We start from the raw sequence: 19,556 nt of genomic DNA on the forward strand, positions 1-19,556 counted from the left end.
GAAGAACTGCCCCCTCCTAGGGTTAGTTAATTCTTAATGAACACTCCTTTGATATGCAAACCAACCAATCTAAAGCCCATACTGTTCAATCACTTCCTTTATCTAATTCTCACAGGCCAAACCAATTTTTCCCTGCTCTAATCAACCCAGGGCCAGGTACCAGACAACTTGGGATAGTTCTAATATCTGAGAGCCCACTGAAATTTTTCACACTAGTCAATGCTAAGCCTGCTTACCCAGTCTAACCCATTCTTTCTTGCCAAAACCACAATGGAGTCTTTTGCGCATGATTTCCCTTCATTCCTTTTGTCTCCTAACTGACCCCACTGCTTCCCTATGTGACCCTGCATGGCATGGCATGCCCCTGCTCCTGGGAACTGTGAGCAACAAACTATCTTTTCAATGGCAATCTTTTCCTGATCTGTTGGCCTCACCATACCTGAATAATAATAAAATAGATTTTAAAACATACAGATGTTGCAAATAAAATTGTTACTGGAAGTCCTAGCCACAGAAATTAGGCAAGAAAATGAAATGAAAAGCATTCAAATTGGAAAAAAGAAGTAAAACCGTCAGTATTTGTAGATAACATGATATTGTATATAGAAAACCCTAAAGACTCCATCAAAACAACTGTTAGAATAAAAAAATTCAGTAAATTTGCAAAATACAAAATCACACATATCTACTGCATTTCTATACACTAATAATGAATGAAATATCAGAGAGATGATTTAAGAAAACAATCCCACTTGCAACTGCATCAAAAAGAATGAAATACCTAGGAATAAATCTAACCAAGGAGATGAAAGACATGTATACTGAAAACTATAAGACATTAATGAAAGAAACTGAAGAAGACACAAATAAATGGAAAGATAGTCTGTGTTCATGGATTGGAAGAATTAATACTGTTAAAATGTTCATACTACCCAAAACAATATACAGATTCAATGCAATCTCTATCAAAATTTCAATGGTATTTTTCACAGAATTAGGACAAATGATACTAAAATTTGTATGGAACCAAAAAAGACCTCAAACAGCCAAAGCAACCTTAAGAAAGAAGAACAAAGCTGGAGGCATCATGCTCTGTGATTTCAAACCATATTATAAAGCTATAGTAATTAGAACAGTGTGGCATTTGCATAAAAACAGACACATAGATCAATAGAACAGAATAGAGAGCTCAACAATCAAACCATGCATATATGATCAGTTAATTTACAACAAAGGAGCCAAAAATATACAATGAGGAAAGGACAGTCTCTTCAACAAACAATGTTGGGAAAATTGGACAGCCACATGCAAAAGAATGAAACTGAACCACTATCTTCACCATTCACAAAAATTAACTCAAAATAGATTAAAAACTTGAACATAAGACTCGAAACCATAAAACTCTAGAGGAAAACATAGGCAGTAAGCTCCTAGATGTAAGTCTTAGCAATGACTTTTCATATCTGACACCAAAAGCAAAATCAACAAAAGCAAACTAAACAAGTGGGACTACATCAAACTAAAAAGCTTCTATACAGCAAACGAAACCATCAACAAAATGAAAAGGCAATCTACTGAATAGGAAAAATATTTGCAAATCATAGGGCTAATATCCAAAATATATAAATAACTCATACAACTTAATAACAAAAAAAAAAACAATCCAACTAAAAAATAGGTAGAAGATCTGAATAAGTATTTTTCAAGGAAGACATACACATAGCCAATAGGTACATCAAAAGATGCTCTACATCATTTCATCAGGGAAATGCAAATCAAAGCCCCAATGAGATATCACCTCATGCCTGTTAGAATGGCTATTACCAAAAAGACTAGAAATAACAAGGTTAGCGAGGAAGTGGAGAAAAGGAAACCCGCGTGCACTGTTGGTAGGAACGTACATTGGTGCAGCCACTATGGAAAACAGTATGGAGGTTCCTCAAAAAATTAAAAATAGAACTATCATATGATCCAGCAATTCCACTTCTGAGTATTTATTTGAAGAAAACAAAAGCACTTGATAGATGCACTCCCATGTTCATTGCAGCACTATTTACAATAGCCAATATATTGGAAACAACCTAACTGTCCACCCATGGATAAATGGATAAAGAAATTGTGATATATATGCAATGGAATACTCTTCAGCCATAAAAAGGAATGAAATCTTACCATTTTCGACAACATGCTTGGACCTCAAGGGCATTACACCAAGTGGACAGAAGGACAAGATGGCGGAGTAGAAGGACTTTGAACTCAACTTCACTCTTCAGCACACCAAAATCACAACTAACTGCTGAACAATCATTGACAGAAAAGACTAAAACCTGCCAAAAAAAATATTTTACATCCAAAGACATAAAGAAGAAACCCAACAAGACGGTAGGAGGAGTGCACTCATGATATAATCAAATCCCATACCCCCCTCCCCCATGACTCAGCCACAGACTGGAGAAGAATTATATCACAGAAGTTCTCCCACAGTAGTGAGAGTTCTGACCACCCCCAGTAGGCTCTCCAGCCTGGGGATCTGGCATCAGGAGAAGGAGCCCCCAGAGCACTTGGCTTTGAAGGCTTGATTGCAAGAACTCCACAGGACTAGGGGAAACAGAGACTCCTCTCTTAGAGGGCGCACACGAGGTCTTGTGTACACTGGGACCCAGGGCAAAAGCAATGACTTCATAGGAGCCTAGGCCAGACCTACCTGCTGGTCTAGGAGGTTCTCCTGGGGAGGCAGGGGGCAGCTGTGGCTCACTGTGGAGACAAGGACACTGGTGGTGGAGATGTCAGGGAGTAATCAGGCGTGAGCCCTTTTGGCACCAAGACTGGCCCCACCTAACTGCCTGTGGACTCCGATGCTGGGATGCCCCAGGCCAAACAACCAACAGGTAGGGAACACAGCCCCACCCATCAGCAGACAGTCTACCAAAAGACTTCCTGAACTCAGAGTCACCTCTAGACACACCCCTTGATGCGGCCATGCCCACCAGAGGGCCGAGGTCCAGCTCCACCCACCGGTGGGCAAAAACTGGCCCCTCCCACCAGGACGCCAGACACCAGAAGCAAGAAAGCTATGATCCAGCAGCCAGCGAAACCAAGTTCACAAACACAGATCAGAACCTACCCTGGGGGTACTTCCCTGGTGGTGCAGTGGTTAAGAATCCGCCTGCCAATGCAGGGGACACAGGGTCAAGCCCTGGTCTGGGAAGATCCCAAATGCTGCGGAGCAACTAAGCCCGTGTGCCACAACTACTGAGTCTGCGCTCTACAGCCTGCAAACCACAACTACTGAGCCCTCATGCCACAACTACTGAAGCCCGCGTGCCTAGAGCCCGTGCTCTGCAACAAGAGAAGCCACCACAATGAGAAGCTCACTCACTGCAACAAAGAGTAGCCCCCGCTCACCGCAACTAGAGAAAGCCCACACGCAGCAACGAAGACCCAACGTGGCCAAAAATAAAATAAATAAATTTTTTTTAAAATATGTATATTAAAAAATAATAATAACCTACCCTGGAACCAGCTGGTCCCTGGGCCTTGGGTAAGGAGAGGGGAGTGTACTGCTGGAAGACATAGGACATACCCTACAGACAGCCACTCCTCCAAGGTCAAGAAACATAACTAACCTTCCACATACATAAAAATACAAATAGAAATTTAGAAAAAAATAAGGGCATTATGCCAAGTGAAATAAGTCAGACAGAGAAAGACAAATGCCATATGATCTCTCTTACATGTGGAATCTTAAAAAATTAAATTAAATTAAAAAAACAAAAAACAAGCTCATAGATATATAGATTAGTGGTTGCCACAGGCAAGGGTTTGAGGGTGGGAGAAATGGGTGAACTATTTGTTTTTTAAGTGTAAAAAGGAAGGAAGGAAGGGAGGGAGGGAGGGAGGGAGGGAGGGAGGGAGGGAGAAAGAAATAAGAACCTCTCCTTGCAATTAAATGATATGAACTCAGACATGTCTCTATCACTGGGATTTGATGCCTGAGTTAAGATGAGTTAAGATGCCTCTAAGATCTACTGAGTTAATTCTTTTGTTATTATTCTCCTACCCAATTGCTTTTCTCACCCAACTTATTCGGTGTCTCTTTGAATCTAATCCCAAAGCCTGTGTCTGTCTTCTCAGACCAAACCTACGGTCTCAAACGACTGCAAGGCATCTCAACCTGCTGATGCTTTCAAAGCCTACCTAAATTCATAACCCCTTTTCCTCAACGTCTTTCCTTTCTAGATTCCCTATTTCTGATAGAACACACCATCCTTCCACATATAAATTCTCAGAACTTGGCGGGCAGCCTTCCCTTCTTCTTTCTTCCTCAAAATCCTGCACACTGATAGGTCCCTGCATTGCTTCTGCCCTATCTCTGTGCAGCCCTTGGGGCCTCCCTCCTGGACCAGAAGCAAAGCCTCTCTGCTCTGTGGCTCTCAGAGTCTCCTGCTCATTTTCCTCCCGAGGATCACTGCAGATCGTTTTGAGTATTATGTATGCATGGTTGTCTCTGACACTAGACCATGACTGTCTTGAAGAAAAAAAGCTTTGTTTCATGCATCTATGTATTCTGATTTCCTCCACATTTCAGTCTGGAATCAAAAAGTTGCTCAATAAATGCTGGTTGAATTACTTCTTAATTGCATTGACTGCAATAAATGCAATGGCAAATGAAGACAACGTAAATACAATATTTAAAAGGGAGGATTTTCTTGAGTCTTCTGATTAGTGAAAATTAACAGAAAAATCTGATGAGTGGGGTGTGATTAGAATGGCATAAATATATAAAGGGGTAAAAATTCAAGGAACTTGGTAGAAAGATGTTAAAAATTTAGCAACAGTTTCCTAGATTGATGGAAATAAATTTGGAAAATACAGATGTCTTTAACTTCAAATTATTGGAAGACAATTATAGTATTTCTGTCCCTCAATCAGACTACATTGAAGATTGGACATTTGAAATAATTTGTTTTTAAAATTATAATTGAGAAAAAGTAAAATAAAGTCTTCATGTATAAAATTAGAAATAAAAAAGTTGTTTCCTCTGGGATTTCTAGGATGCAAATCTATAGCTATAGGTACCCATTTTGCATACTGTGTGCTGAGAACCTGTCTGCAAAATGAAACTAAGCAGGACAAGGTAAGCCAAGAGATACAGACAACAGGGATAGAGATGGACCTATATCACATCATTTGTAACCTGGATGCTGCCATGCCTAAAGCCAGCTGTATCTCTGAACTTTCCAGTTATGCAAGTTACAGATTTCCTTTTTTGGTTTAATATCATTTTAGGGCTTCCCTGGTGGCGCAGTGGTTGCGCGTCCGCCTGCTGATGCAGGGGAACCGGGTTCGCACCCCGGTCTGGGAAGATCCCATATGCCGCGGAGCGGCTGGGCCCGTGAGCCATGGCCGCTGAGCCTGCGCGTCTGGAGCCTGTGCTCCGCAAAGGGAGAGGCCACAACAGTGAGAGGCCCGCGTACCACAAAAAAAATATATATATATATCATTTTAGTTGGATTGCTTTCACTTATAATCAGATGTTCTGATTCAAAATCTCTAAACTCATCATCTTCCCCAAAATCGTCTCTAACCCAGAAAGAGGATTTCCCTCTTTCTGTTAATGAAAACATAATTGTCCCTATCATTCAGTCTTATCTATTCATTCTCCCACATATTCACTCAGTCACTAAATCTCATCAATCTATCCTCTTACATCTCTTTCTTCTATCCCTACCAACAAAAATTTTACCACTTTAATTCAGGTCTTCTTTATTTCTCTCACTTGGCAATAGTATCATATATCACGCATCTCAATGATCACCTTCTCTCTGGAAACTTTTTTTATCTGCCCTGGCCAAAGCAATCCTCTCGCTCTGCTTTTTCTCCACCCCTACTCTCTTTCAACCATCCTTTTTTTTTTTTTCCTGTCACATAATTACCATTTCATTTTAATGGTGAAAACATTTAAGATCTCCTCTCTTAGCAACTTTCAAGTATACAATACAGTATTATCAGCTATAATCAGCATGCTGTACATTAGATCCCCAGAACTCATTAATCTTATAACTGAATGTTTGTACCCTTTGATTCAATATCTCCCCATTTCCCCCCTCCCCCCAGCCCTTGGGAACCATGGCTCTACTCTCTGTTTTTCTGAGTTCAGCTCTTTTAGATTCCACATAGAAGTAATATCATACAGTATTTGCCTTTCTCTGTCTGATTTATTTCACTTAGCGTAATGTCTTCAAGGTTCATCCAAGCTGTCCCAAATGGCAGGTTTTCCTTCTTTCTCAGGCTGAATAATATTCCAGTGTGTGTGTGTGTGTTATGTATATATGTGTATATATGTATAATGTATATATACACTTATACATTATATCTTCTTTATCCATCTGTTGACAGACACTTGAGTTGTTTCCTATCTAAGCCACAATAGTCTTTCAATCATCTTGAGTCAACTCAGGCAGTTTTTTCCAGGATGCTTTTCCTGACCTGGCTCCTCTTCTCACAGGTTGTGTTGAATGTCCTCTTCTACAATTTTCTAGCACCCTTTGCTTACCTCCTTCAAAGTTTACCACAATCTGAATCGAAATTATCCAGACTATTTCACTAGTCTTAAAGCTTTTCAAGGGAAAGATCAATGTCTTTCCACCCAGTATATAGTAGAAGCTCAATAAATGCTTTTGAGCTTTTAAAGTGAACTGTGTTTTCTTCATCCTTGTATCCCCACCACTCAGCACATGTGTGGCACAGAGAAGCAGCTAGATTGACGCTAAGTGAAGAGCTTCCTGCAATAGACTGAATGTGTCCCCCTAAAATGCATATGTTGAAATCCTAACCATAATGTGATGGTATTAGGAGGTGGGACCTTTGATAGGTAATTAGGTCATGAGGGTAGAGCCCTCATGAATGGAAGTAGCGTGCTTATAAAAGGGCACCTTCTTCTTTTGCCATGTGAGGACACTATGAGAAAGTGGCAGTTTGCAACCCAGAAGAGGGTCTTCAGCAGAACCTGACCATGCTGGTAACTTGAATTCAGATTTCTAGCCTCCAGACTGTGAGAAGTAAATTTCTGCTGTGCATAAGCCACCCAGTCTATGGCACTTTGTTACAGCAGTCAGAACGAACTAAGACACTTCCTCGTCTCCAGTCTGACTGTACTTCTATCCACCCAACTCACCATTTCAGATTAATCTTGGTTCAAAACCTCAACTGGTAATTAATGATTCCAACAATGCTTTCATTAGCACCTTAGAATACCTTTGCTTGTCCTCCTCACCCAAGTTGCCAATTCTTCAAAACTAATTTTGAATTTTCTCTGTACGTGCTCCATAATACCATCATCAACATTTACTTCATCATCCCAAATATCTCCACATGAACTAAAGGCTGTCTGATCTCAGCTGGGTCCCTTGCATTGCTCAGCAACCCTTATATTTATCTTCAACTGACCCCTATCAAATTCCCCACAGCAGCTGCTACAAAGTTTTTCCACTCTCCTTAAGCCCCAGAATCAACCCCTACTCCCCTCATGCTCAGCAAAAGCTCTGCTCTTCTACATAACTGAGAATACGATAGTATGACCATGAGATGACTTGGCTTTCTTCATCCTCAACTCAAAACTCTTCTATCCCTTTATCTATACAGCTCTTCTCAGCTCACGTCCCAGTGAAAGAATTGCCCACCCTCCTTTCCAAAGCCAAATTCTCCATCCATACTGTACCAATTATTGGGAGGCAGAGATACTGAATAATATCCTCCGAACTGACAAGGAACTTTGAGACAGAAAAACAAAGCAGGCAATTCCATAGAGTGCAATTATGAAGTTTGTCGTGGGTAACCTACACACAGGCCGAAAGGGTCAGGCAGACGGGATGATCCAGAGGCATTCGCAGCTGCGCTTTGCACCATGGAAAGGGGTACCAGGGGATCTAAAGGGGCCAAAGCTAAACACGGAATCTGACTACCAAGTGAGAAGCATGACCACACCGACGGGGACCGGGGATTTTCCCCTCCCCCAGGGATCTCAGGACCATTAACCATCTGTGTCAGCGTAAGGCATTCTTCCAGTTTTCACATCAGATGAAGATAAGGGTAAAAGCTGATGGGGAACATATCCTTGTAAGTTAAGCTAAAGCTGAGTCACCCAGAAAGGGGATGGGGTAGGGCTGTGGACCTAAGATGGAGATGACAAAATGGAGTCAGTGTGGTTCAGCCACGCATGGCCATGCCACGTGGCTTGCGCATCTTAGTTCCCCAACCAGGGATTGAACCTGGGCCACGGCGGTGAAAGCACTGAGTCCTAACCACTGGACCACCAGGGAATTCCCTTAAGAAGAATTTTGTCTGAACAAGAAGGACAAGATTGGGTCCAGAAAGGAAGAGCATACAACAATATCAGCTGAAACTCCTTCCCCATCAGAAAGGCCAGGGTGACACCAGGTCAGCTGAGGAAGTGTTTAATTGGACATTTTGAGAATCTAATGTCATGTATGCAGATGCAAATGTTTGAAATGTTTGAGTTGTTTACAGTGTAGTTTGTGCCAGACAGGCTCCCAGGCCAAGCCAGAACACAGCCTCTCCTTATTCCGCTGGGCTCAGTTTCTAAAGATGTTTCAGGGCTCTCTGAGACTTGTAAATTTCCACATCCAAAGGTTCACGGGTGGGATAGGGAGGGTGGGAGGGAGGGAGACGCAAGAGGGAAGAGATATGGGAACATATGTATATGTATAACTGATTCACTTTGCTGTAAAGCAGAAACTAACACACCTTTGTAAAGCAATTATACTCCAATAAAGATGTTTAAAAAAAAAAGGCTCACTTGTGTTTTCAAGGCAGAGTCATTCTTCCCCTCATGAGCAGACATCAGTCCTTCCCCTGTCAATCTCTGTTACTGCCTGCTCTGGTTCAGAAAAGGCTTTGGAGAAATTATTTGAGAGGCAATTACTCCATCTCTAGAAATTTTAGTAGTTTGGAGAAAACTAACACAAGGGAAAAGTCAGACTCTTGATCCCTGCCTGGAAATTGGGTCTTAGCTGATGTAATTATTTCGAGAACTGTTTCTCTTATTCACTGACCCAGGAAAACACAGCTTATTATTAGCTCAGCGAATAGACGATTCCACCTTAACATACCCCCTATAAGGCACACCACAAGTGGACACTAGGGAATCCGTTCATCTTTAAGAATTGAACCATCCACACTCTGCCTTGAAAATGCAACGCAAAAAAAAAAAAAAAAAATTGTCATTATCACAAATTGTTATGATGCCTTCGCTATATATTCTCTTCCTATTATCAAATACCTTCTCCAAGAAAAAATTTTACATGTTTAAAGTTCTAAATTGGAAATACACATGAAGGCCATCGTTCATGTATCATGTTAAGGATACTCAATTCAAGAATAAAAATTTGCCACTAGTTTTACATTTGATAAGCTTATTTGTTTTATCCAATGGTCTCCATTGGATAAAAAGTCATAAGAAAATTATTAGCATTTATTAATGAGTTCATTCATTTATTCATATCACAGACATTGATTGATTACCTATTATGCTCAAAGCAACTGCAACTGTTTCAGATATACAGAGATAAAGAATATGCCGTCCTTGGGCTTCCCTGGTGGCGCAGTGGTTGAGAGCCCGCCTGCCGATGCAGGGGACGCGGGTTCCTGCCCCAGTCCGGGAGGATCCCACATGCCGCGGAGCGGCTGGGCCCATGAGCCGTGGCCGCTAACGGGAGAGGCCACAACAGTGAGAGGCACGCGTACCGCAAAAAAAAAAATAAATAAAAATAAAAGAATATGTCGCCCTAGGCCTGAGGAAGCCAGTGAAAGAGGAAGGCAAATGACTACGATACAAAGACAAAAGGAAAGAGATTCTCAAGTACTAACAATAAAGTACAGTTGACCCTTGAACAACATGGGTATGAACTGTGTCTGTCTACTTATATGCAGATTTTTTTCAATAAATACTGCAGGTACTACAGGATCGAAGGTTAGCTGAGTCTGAGGATGCAGAACCACAGATAGGTGGGGCTAACTGTAAAGTTACTCTCGGATTGCTGACTGCTGTGGGGTTGGTGCCCCTAACCCCCAAGTTGTTCAAGGGTCAACTGTAATGATGAAGTATTGCAGGATTATCACAGGAGAGAACAAGGAAGCAATAAAGGAGCAGATGATATTTCAGCTCAGCCTTGCAGGACAGATGAATTTGCATAGCTGTATGGTGGGAAGGGTATTTAAAGAACAACCATGAGCAAAGATGTGAACATTATGTTCCCCAGAAATGATTTTTTTTAAAAATTCTGGCGTATAAAAAGCTGAAGTATTATAAAGCACTAGGGAGAAATTTAAACATACACATGCCTACAAGAAGTGTATTCCCAGTCCCATTTCAGACATAGTGATTCAGAACCCACAGAGTTAGGTGGAGACCAGGAATCAGTATTTTTCAAATCTTCCCCGGTCGTGATGTGCACTCATGATGTGATCTGATACACACATATAGAATACATGGAGGGATCTAGTAGGTGTTATGGGCTGAACTGTGCCCCGCCACAGTTCATATGTTTAAGCCCTACTACCCAGTGCTGCAGAATGTGACTATATTTGGAGATAAGGACTTTAAAGAGGTATAATTAAGTTAAAATGAGGGCATGGGGGGGTGGGGCTAATACAATCTGACTGAGGTCCTTATAAGAAGAGGACATTTGGACACACAGAGACACCAGGGATGCACACGAACAGAAAAAAAATGACCATGTGAGGAAACGGCAAGAAGATGGCCATCTGCAAGCCAAGGAGAGAAGCCTCAGAAGAAATCAAACCTGCTGACACCTTGATCTTGGACGTCCAGCCTCTAGAACTGTGAGAAAATACATTTCTACTGTTTAAGCCACCCACTCTATGGTATTTTGTTTTGTCAGGCCTAGCGACCTAATACAGTAAGTGAATGCACCAGGAACGTACCGAGAAATACATTTTAATGCCAAATCTTTAAGAACCTTAAATGCCATATTAGGAGTTTAGACTTTATTAGGAGTTTAGACTTTATTCCACAGACAATTTCTCAAAATGTAGGTCTTTTGAGAAGGGAAGTAATATGATCCAGCCTATGAGCCAACTCTTGAAGCAGCGTGGAAGACGAAGTAATTTAAAAGATTTTGCCTGGCCAAGGCAAGAGACAATAAGGGATATGGCTAGAGTCATGATAGAAAGGATGGGGGGATAAAAAAAACAGAAAATTTCAGGTTCTACCACAGGTAGACACAACAGCATCTGGTGACTTAATAATGTGGGAGGATGAGGAAAAGGGAAGAGTTAAGGCTAACCTCCCAGATTTTGATCCTGTTTTGTACCCTATATTTCAGATACATCACATTACCTACTATCTCATAGATTGAGATGCCATTAACCGAAATAGAAAACCCAGAAAGCATATTGGGGAATGAAATAGATGAGTTGAAAACCAGAGAACAGAAATCTGAAGAACATCAAGTGTAGAGCTAGAGATCTCTTGAGAACAGAGGAGCTCATTAGAGCCACATGGCAATGAGAGCACTGAGCTCACTTCCGTCATCACTCCCGTCCTTACAGCGACAAATAAAATGAGCAAACTGAAAACCAATGACTCTCCTTGGAGCAGAGAAGTGAGGGTGCAAAGCAAACCACCACTCTAAAATCTAGAGAGACAGGAAAATCCAGAGAGTCACAGCCCAGATCTGCTTCTCTGGAGCAGAAGCCACTGCACCCATAAAGTCTAGGAATACCTAAACAGTAATTTTAACAAATTGCTGGAGACTGAGTATGGCCTACATTGAGAGTGAGAAACTCCTGAGGCCAGTCTTGGGGAAGGAGGGGGGTGATTTCCAACAATTTCGGGTAATCACAAAACAGCTACTACAAAGGTGCAAAGACAGGAGGGAACATACCAATGAAAAAATTAATAATGATAGTGGCTAATAATGACTGAGCAGGCCTGTCCTAAATGTTTATATTTCTTAACCCTACAGCAAACCTATAGGATAATGCATTGGTTTTCTATTGCTGCTGTAACAAATTACCACAAAACTGGTGGCTTAAACAATACAAAGTTATTATCTTACAGTTCTGTAGGTCAGAAATCCAGCACTGGACTCACCAGGTAAAATCAAAGTGTTGGCAGGGCTGCATTCCTTCCGGGGGCTCTAGGGAAGGATCTTTGCCTTTTTCAGATCCTAATGGCCACCCATATTCCTTGTCTCATGGCCTCCTTCCTCCATCTTCAAAGCTGACAACATTGCATCTCTCTGGCCACTCTTCCAAAGTCACATCTCCCTAACTCTCTGATCCTCTTCTGCCCCCCTCTCCCACTGTTAATTAGGCCCACCACATAATCCAGGATATGGATTTCAAGTCAGATAATGAGCAATCTTAATTCCATCCACAGCCTTAATTCTCCTTTGCCACATAACCTATCATATTCACAGGTTCCAGGGATTAGGGCACGGGCATCTTTGGGGGAGGACATTATTCTGCCTACCACTGATAGTTATAATTATTTTTCCCATTTTACAAAGGAAGAAACTGAGGCATAGAAAGGACATGTAATTGGTCCAAGGTCACACCAGTGCTGGTGACAGAGCTGAAATTTGAACCCAAGAAACTGACTTCAGATCCTATTTTCTTAACTGTTAAACTACAGCAAATACAGGGTGCTAGTGAGTGGTTAGTTTAAGTGGTAAACCCTAAAATTTAGGCTGAATAAGTAGTGAAATGAAGTCTGAATAGTGCTGACTTCCATGATTTGCCCTCTGCTTCCCAAAGAACTAAATTGGGGTTTGTGATCCTCCATTCATTCCCTAGTCTTCCTATGGCCCCTGGTTTTCTGTAAGTTTTATCTCAGAAAAGCTAATGAAAAGAAAAACCCTATAAAAGAACATCCAGATGTTTCAGATGGTAAATTTTGCAATACAATACACACGGTATTAATGATTTAGAACATTCAATCAAATGTAACAAATGCATCTGCAGATTAGTCACAGATAACATAGATCCAAAGTATTTTGAAAATGGTAAAAGAGCCTCAAAACGATGTTCTGGGAACAAAAAGGACATATGAAGGTGGAAGATTAATTATGTGAGCCACTTGACAGCATGGTGAAAGAGAAGATGTTTTCTTTTTACCATTTCAATCAATTACAAAGCTAACTGAAAACATGGGCTAAACCAGAGGATCAAAGCACAAGACCAGCAGGACTCTCGAATTCACTGAATTCTTTGTTAAAACTTTTTTTTACAATCTTTCATAAATGTTTGAAGAAGAAATGAATTTTCTGTGAATAAGAGACCACATATATACATATATAATCATATATCTTACACATATATATTCATATATAACATAAAGAATTTTTTGATAAACATTTAATACACCATATTATTGAAACTTTCTATATCGCTGTTCACCCTTATGAATTATATTCTTCAACCTCATGAATTATATTATTCAAATCTTACCATTTGGCTTTTGTCTGCTTAGTATGTCATAAAAACAACAGATCTTAAAGTCTCCTATAAATTGTTTTGGTCAAGTCAGACAGAGAAAGACAAATATCATATGATATTGCTTATATGTGCAATCTAAAAAAAAGGCTACAAATAAACTTATTTACAAACAGAAATAGAGTCACAGATGTAGCAAACTATGGTTACCAAGGGGGAAAGGGGGAAGGGATAAATTGTGAGACTGGGATTGACATATACACACTATTATATATAAAAGAGATAACCAATAAGGACCGACTGTATAGCACAGGGAACTCTACTCAATATTCTGTAATGACCTATATGGGAAAAGAATCTAAAAAAGAGTGGATACATGTATATGTATAACTGATTAACTTCGCTGTACAGCAGAAACTAACACAACATAGTAAATCAACTATACTCTAATAAAAATTAAAATTTTTTAATTGTTTTGGTCATTTTCTCATACTTCTGACCATTTCCTTTATATTCTTTGAAGATAAATATGTTTAAATGCCTAGCCCATAAAAAGTCACGACTATTCTGTCTTCCTTATAGATTTTATCTTTTATCAACTCTAGATCTGGTATAATGCTCTTTGCTTTGAATTACACTTGGTTTCTTTTTAATAATGATGTGGAACTTAAGGTCCGTAAAGGTTTCTGGTTTTCCCACCCCGGCCCACTATGTTGATGGATTTACACTGGTGACTGTCTCTTGTGGGTCCCACCAGGGGCAGTGCCAGTGCTGGGCTTATCTCTCCATTTCCCAGCTGAGCTGCAGCCAGTGTCCTACCTGTAGGTGCTTCATAAGAAGCAAAGGTAGCTAGATGGATTTAATTGAAAATCATTACGTTCGATGTGTTGTAAATGGCCTCAAATAATTAGGGGATCCAGGTCCAGATCCCCATTTTCTTATTTGATACTCAACTTGGAAAAGTCTTCACATATAATACAATCAATGTAGATGTAGCTTACTGCAGATGTATCTTGCTTTAAGCAAACCCCATATTGAAAGTTTGGATTTATCCAGATAATATGTTAAGGAACGATTAATAGTTCACTTTGTAAAGGGGTTATTTGCCTCTTGGAAGATTCAATCGTAAGATTTTTTTATATTGCAGACTCTCCTGTTACATTTTAAGTATTATTTGATTTCCACAGCAATTCTCTGTATACAGCCCTTCATAACCATCCCTACTGCACATAGCAGAGTTGGCGCTAAGGATCCTTTCCATCACTGCCTGTCTCCCCAGAGATCTTGGCTCTGTTGGCCTTCAAATATCATCTGCTTTATTCTTACTTTTACATGATGGACATGGTAGGAGGTGGAGGGGACTCACTGTAAAACGCCAAGGTTCCAAGGCAAAGCAAGGTTCCGATACAATGGACAGAGCAGTGGACTGAAACTCAGAAGGCCTAGAGTTCTTGCCAGTTATGGGATCTGAGGCAAACTACAGCCTCCTTAATACCCAGATTTTTCGTTTATAAAAGAAAGATAATAGTGCCTGCCTGCACATGCTTCTGAGGGTTCATATAAAAATTATTTTTAAATATAAGGTGCTATGCTAATATATCCTTTCTTCCCAGCGAGTCTAATGCCACGACCCTAAGAGAACACTACATCAATCTAACTTCTTCTCTGTTAGCAACTGTTCCTCACAGAATTCGTTAAAAGTTCTGAAAATTCCTCCTAATCATTATCCTTTTCATTTTATCTTACTCTACTTCTGTTACTCTTCCCTTAGATCAAAGTCTCCCAACACTTTCTCTGCAAAATAAGATCAAACCCTCTGCACAGCACCTCTGAACAATCACCTATTTGTCTCTCCCTGACAAGCTGAATAAGATGAGAAACCAAAGCTTGTGATATTCTTACCACTAAAGAAATACGTTATTTGGAAGAGCCAGCTCAAATTTCCTCTCTGTATTCCAAATCTGCCTATACCTGTGCTTTAAGCAACCAGTCCTCTCTGCTACACTCCTGCCATTTGCTCATCTTTGTTCCTTTCAACCACTCCTGTCTGTGTTGCTCTGTTTTGGTTTCTCTTGATGGTTTATAATAACCCCTCATTGTCTGAGTATCTAACTTTGTTCCTTCACTAGAACTTACATAATATTTAGAGTTCTAAAGATCTCACCTGAAATATAAGGGTCATTAGTTAAGTCTAATGTGTTTTTTTTCCTTCTTTTTAAGTGTTTTATTGAATTGATCTGTCTTTTTAGACTGTGGACCTGTCGTAAAGTTTGGCCAGTCTTGGCTATATGACGTCACAGTTCAGCTACAGTCAAGGCTGTACACCAGGGATCTCCCCTGGATGTTCCAAAGTTGTCTCACTGTCTTTCTGCCAAACCTCTTCCTCATCTGGTATTTATTACCCTCATTAGTGTCATCTCCATCCACCCAGGTAAGCAATTCCGAAACCTCAGAATTATTTTCAACCTTATTTCCCATATGCAGCTAGTCATTAAATCCTGCCTTCCCTATATTCTGAATATCTCTCAAACTTACACTAGTTTAGACCCTTATCCTATTTCATTTGGACTATAACAACAGTATCCTCATTTTCTTCTGGCCTCCTGGCTTTTCCCTCTCTAGTTCCTCTGAAATACTACTGCTAGAGCTATTTTCTAAAGGAAATCCAATCATAGCACTCCTCTGCTTAAAAATTCAACTTAAAAACTCTTAAAGATTATCTAGGCTGTGATAAAGCCTGAATAACATGACATTCAAGGACCTTCCTTCTCTGGCCCCAACCTCACAAGACCTCTTTACTACAGACGCACCCAACCCCTGCCTTACCCTGGGAGTGCCACGCTCAGACTGCCTCCATTTCTTTGCTCATGTAGTTCTCTGTGCTTAGATCAAACACCCTTCTCCCTCCTCTTGGCCTTCAGGCTTCGAAATCCAGTTCAAAATTCACCTGCTCTGTGAAGTCTTCCTAAATTCTGACCATACCTCTCTCCTGGGAGAATGAGTGGCCACTACTTCCAAATCACCCTGTGCTGCAATTATCTGTGGATGGATCACTTTCCTACATAAACTCGGTGTCTCATTCATCTTTATCTGGCACATAGTAGGCACTCATTAAATGGTTACTGAAATTAATATGCACTGAGTAAAAGAATAACTGAAGAAAAATTCCATAGATCTAGAAGCACACCAGTCCTCCTTCTTAGCTGCATTAAAGAAACAGGGCCCAGGGATAAAGAAAAGGACTAATAATTTGATGTAGCAAACACATGAATGGGTTGTTTGTTTTTAAAACCTAAGTGGTTTAGGGAGGGCAGGGGGAGAAGAAAGTATATTTTAAAGCTCTAGCTCCAGGGCAAGTAATAAAAATTGTTGCTTTAATGTTTTTTTCATAATATTGTGAGCAATGGGAAGGTCTATTCCATCACACCGGCCTTCAGGGCAGAAAGTTTCAGCCTCCTGAGCTAAATCAAACTGGCACTGGCTCTCTGTTTTTCAAGCAGCCGCAATTGGTCTCTGCCTTCTATGAGACTAAACTTCACTGACAAAGAAGAAACAAAATAATTTCCCACTTACTTTATGGGCCTCTCTTTTCCTCTTTTGCTCTTGTCAATTAATTATAAGAGTGCTGGAAATTCGTCTTGCATTTCTGCCCCTACATTAAACTGAGGTAGGCATTGTACTTTGTCTGCGTTGGAAGTTGTCGTTAGGTTGGGAGGCAGCAACTAGCCCAAGAAACAACACTGGTACTCAAGAGTTTGAAGCCCTTAGGTGCCACTCGCCCACATAGCTTTCGATGTCATCCTTTTTATACTCCCTGGATTGTTAAATCTGAACACGTTTAAAATTAGGATGCATGTGCATCTAGGTCAAAATATCAGAGTCTAGAGTACCAATGGAACTCAATAATTTTCAAAATGATATAACAAGCAATTCTCTATAGTTCAGTCTTAATCATTCCACCCCTGAGCTCCCATTCTAAATTTACCTACCCACAATGCCCAAGAGTTTAATATACTACCTGGAACACGCACAGAGACCACATTCGACAACATTACAAGGCTTTCCTAGCAGGGATTGTCTATATTTCTGGCAGAAACCCTGCCTCCATCTGCCTGTGTTTTGAATGCCTGACTTTCCCATTTCCCAAGCACTGTTTCCATTTAGGAAGGTTGAATAGGGATTACAATTGTACCTAGCACTTAGGTTTATAGCGAGGCATAAATGGGGCAATACAAGTAAAAAGGTTAAATATAACAGTGCTTGGTGAGTGGTCAGTGCCCCATAAATATCACCTCTGTTACATTCCATGCCGGAACCACATGTGACCCCATAATTGGATCTTTGAGAAAAGAATCAGAGAAAGTTGGTCTTTTACACCAAGCACCATGTTTGACTTCACTTCTCCCAATAGACTTGAAAGAACTGAAGTAGGTAACATTAATTTTACCTTACTTAACATGTTTGGGACTTCGTGTTTGTGAAATGTAGCATGCAATAAATATTTCAATATGTATGTAAAATGACTTCTTAAGTGCCTTTAAAAAATCTCTAAGGTCCTTCCGTTTCCAAAATGCTGTGATCTATGATAACTAATCTCAAATGCAGGCAAATTAATAGTGATATAAATCCCTAGATATACTGAAAATATATGGCATTGTCAGGCTGGTTGTATTGGAAACAAGTTAGACCCAGGACCAGGAACCTGGGGCAGTGCACAAAACAATCTTGCCCTTCTTTCTCCCCTCCAGCCCAGAGTCTATAATTCTCATCTCAAGCTCCCAGGTCCTTTTGTAGCAGATGTGGAGAGGATGAGGAATGAGTTGGAATTGGCAGAGAAAACAGTGGAGCCCAAATGCTACAGAATCCCAAGGAGAGCAGCTGAAGCGAGCAGGCTTCATGAAATCACCTGCAATTTCACCTTTTTTACCCGATAAAAGAGAATCCTAGAAGTCTAACTCAAGAAGGGGCCCTACCTAACCTCCTGCATCTTGGAGATTCAGGAACTGAGACCTAAAGAGATCAAGTAACACGTCTCACAGTCATCATCACCTAGAAGTGATGCAGTGACCAATCGAATTAAAGCAGTCTCAACCTATGTCACTTCCAAAGTGTCTGCACACCGATAAATGTCTCTCTTTTCCTCTCTGAACTATATTCAGCCTTCTTCAGTCACCCACAAACAAGCCAGCACTTGTCTCCGGAAGACAGACAAGACCCTCCACAATCCTGAATTCAAAGAGACATCTGGTTTTACAAACAAGTTACTAAAAGCAGAGTCATGTGGTACTACCTTCAGATTCATCCTTATCTTTCAGAAATACATTAAATAATATTATAGTGACAATGATTCTCCAAAGTAGAAAACAAAACTCAAGGAAAAAAAAAAGCCTAGGCATACTTTGCTTTAAACAATGCATATAGGAAAATCTACTTAGAATGGAAATATGAGGGGGTGCTTCTGCTGATTATTTTCTTTTAAAACAGCATAGACTATAACTTTTAAGTAGCCACAGTCAGAATAACTCCATTTACAAGCGTGCCACATTCACACAGCTTTTGGGAAACTACCAGAAGATAAGAGTTGTAAGCCTGTGTCTCCACTGCCTCCTCGTCGTGTGTATTTATATCCATTCATGTATTCCTTCATTCAGCTCTACTTCATGTGTACTCATTCATTAATTCACCAGTTCTCCCTCATAGGAAACTCACTCATTCATTCAATTGCTCACTTGAGTACTACCGAGTACCTGAGAAGTCCGACAGGGGCTCTGCCCCCGTGTAACTTAAGAGCCTGCGTGGCACCTACACGTACACACCAAAAATGAAAGTACAAGATAAAAGGCGAAAAGAACCACAAAGGAGACCTGATAAAGCAACCTGGAGGCTCAGGGGAACTAGGTGCTGGTTTCAGATGCGGGCGAGGGAAGCTCCTGGGCGGCTTGGGGCGGGGCACCTCCCCTCCCCGAGACAAGAGGGAAAAGGAGACATCATCACGCCCGGCTCGCTGCCCTCCGTGCACAGCATCTCCCTCCATCCCGGCGGCCGCACGCGGCTTCCCCATTGCTGGGCCCTTGTCG

General features: G+C 40.8%; 1 protein-coding gene across 2 annotated transcripts in view; it reads right to left on the reverse strand.

Moving 5' to 3' along the window:
- The window catches only part of CPQ (carboxypeptidase Q), a 461,800-nt gene that overhangs the window by 442,030 nt on the left and 214 nt on the right, over positions 1-19,556 (reverse strand). The window lies entirely within an intron of this gene.

This window comes from Physeter macrocephalus, chromosome 15 (genome assembly GCF_002837175.3).
Source record: "Physeter macrocephalus isolate SW-GA chromosome 15, ASM283717v5, whole genome shotgun sequence".
Taxonomy (NCBI): Eukaryota; Metazoa; Chordata; class Mammalia; order Artiodactyla; family Physeteridae; genus Physeter; species Physeter macrocephalus.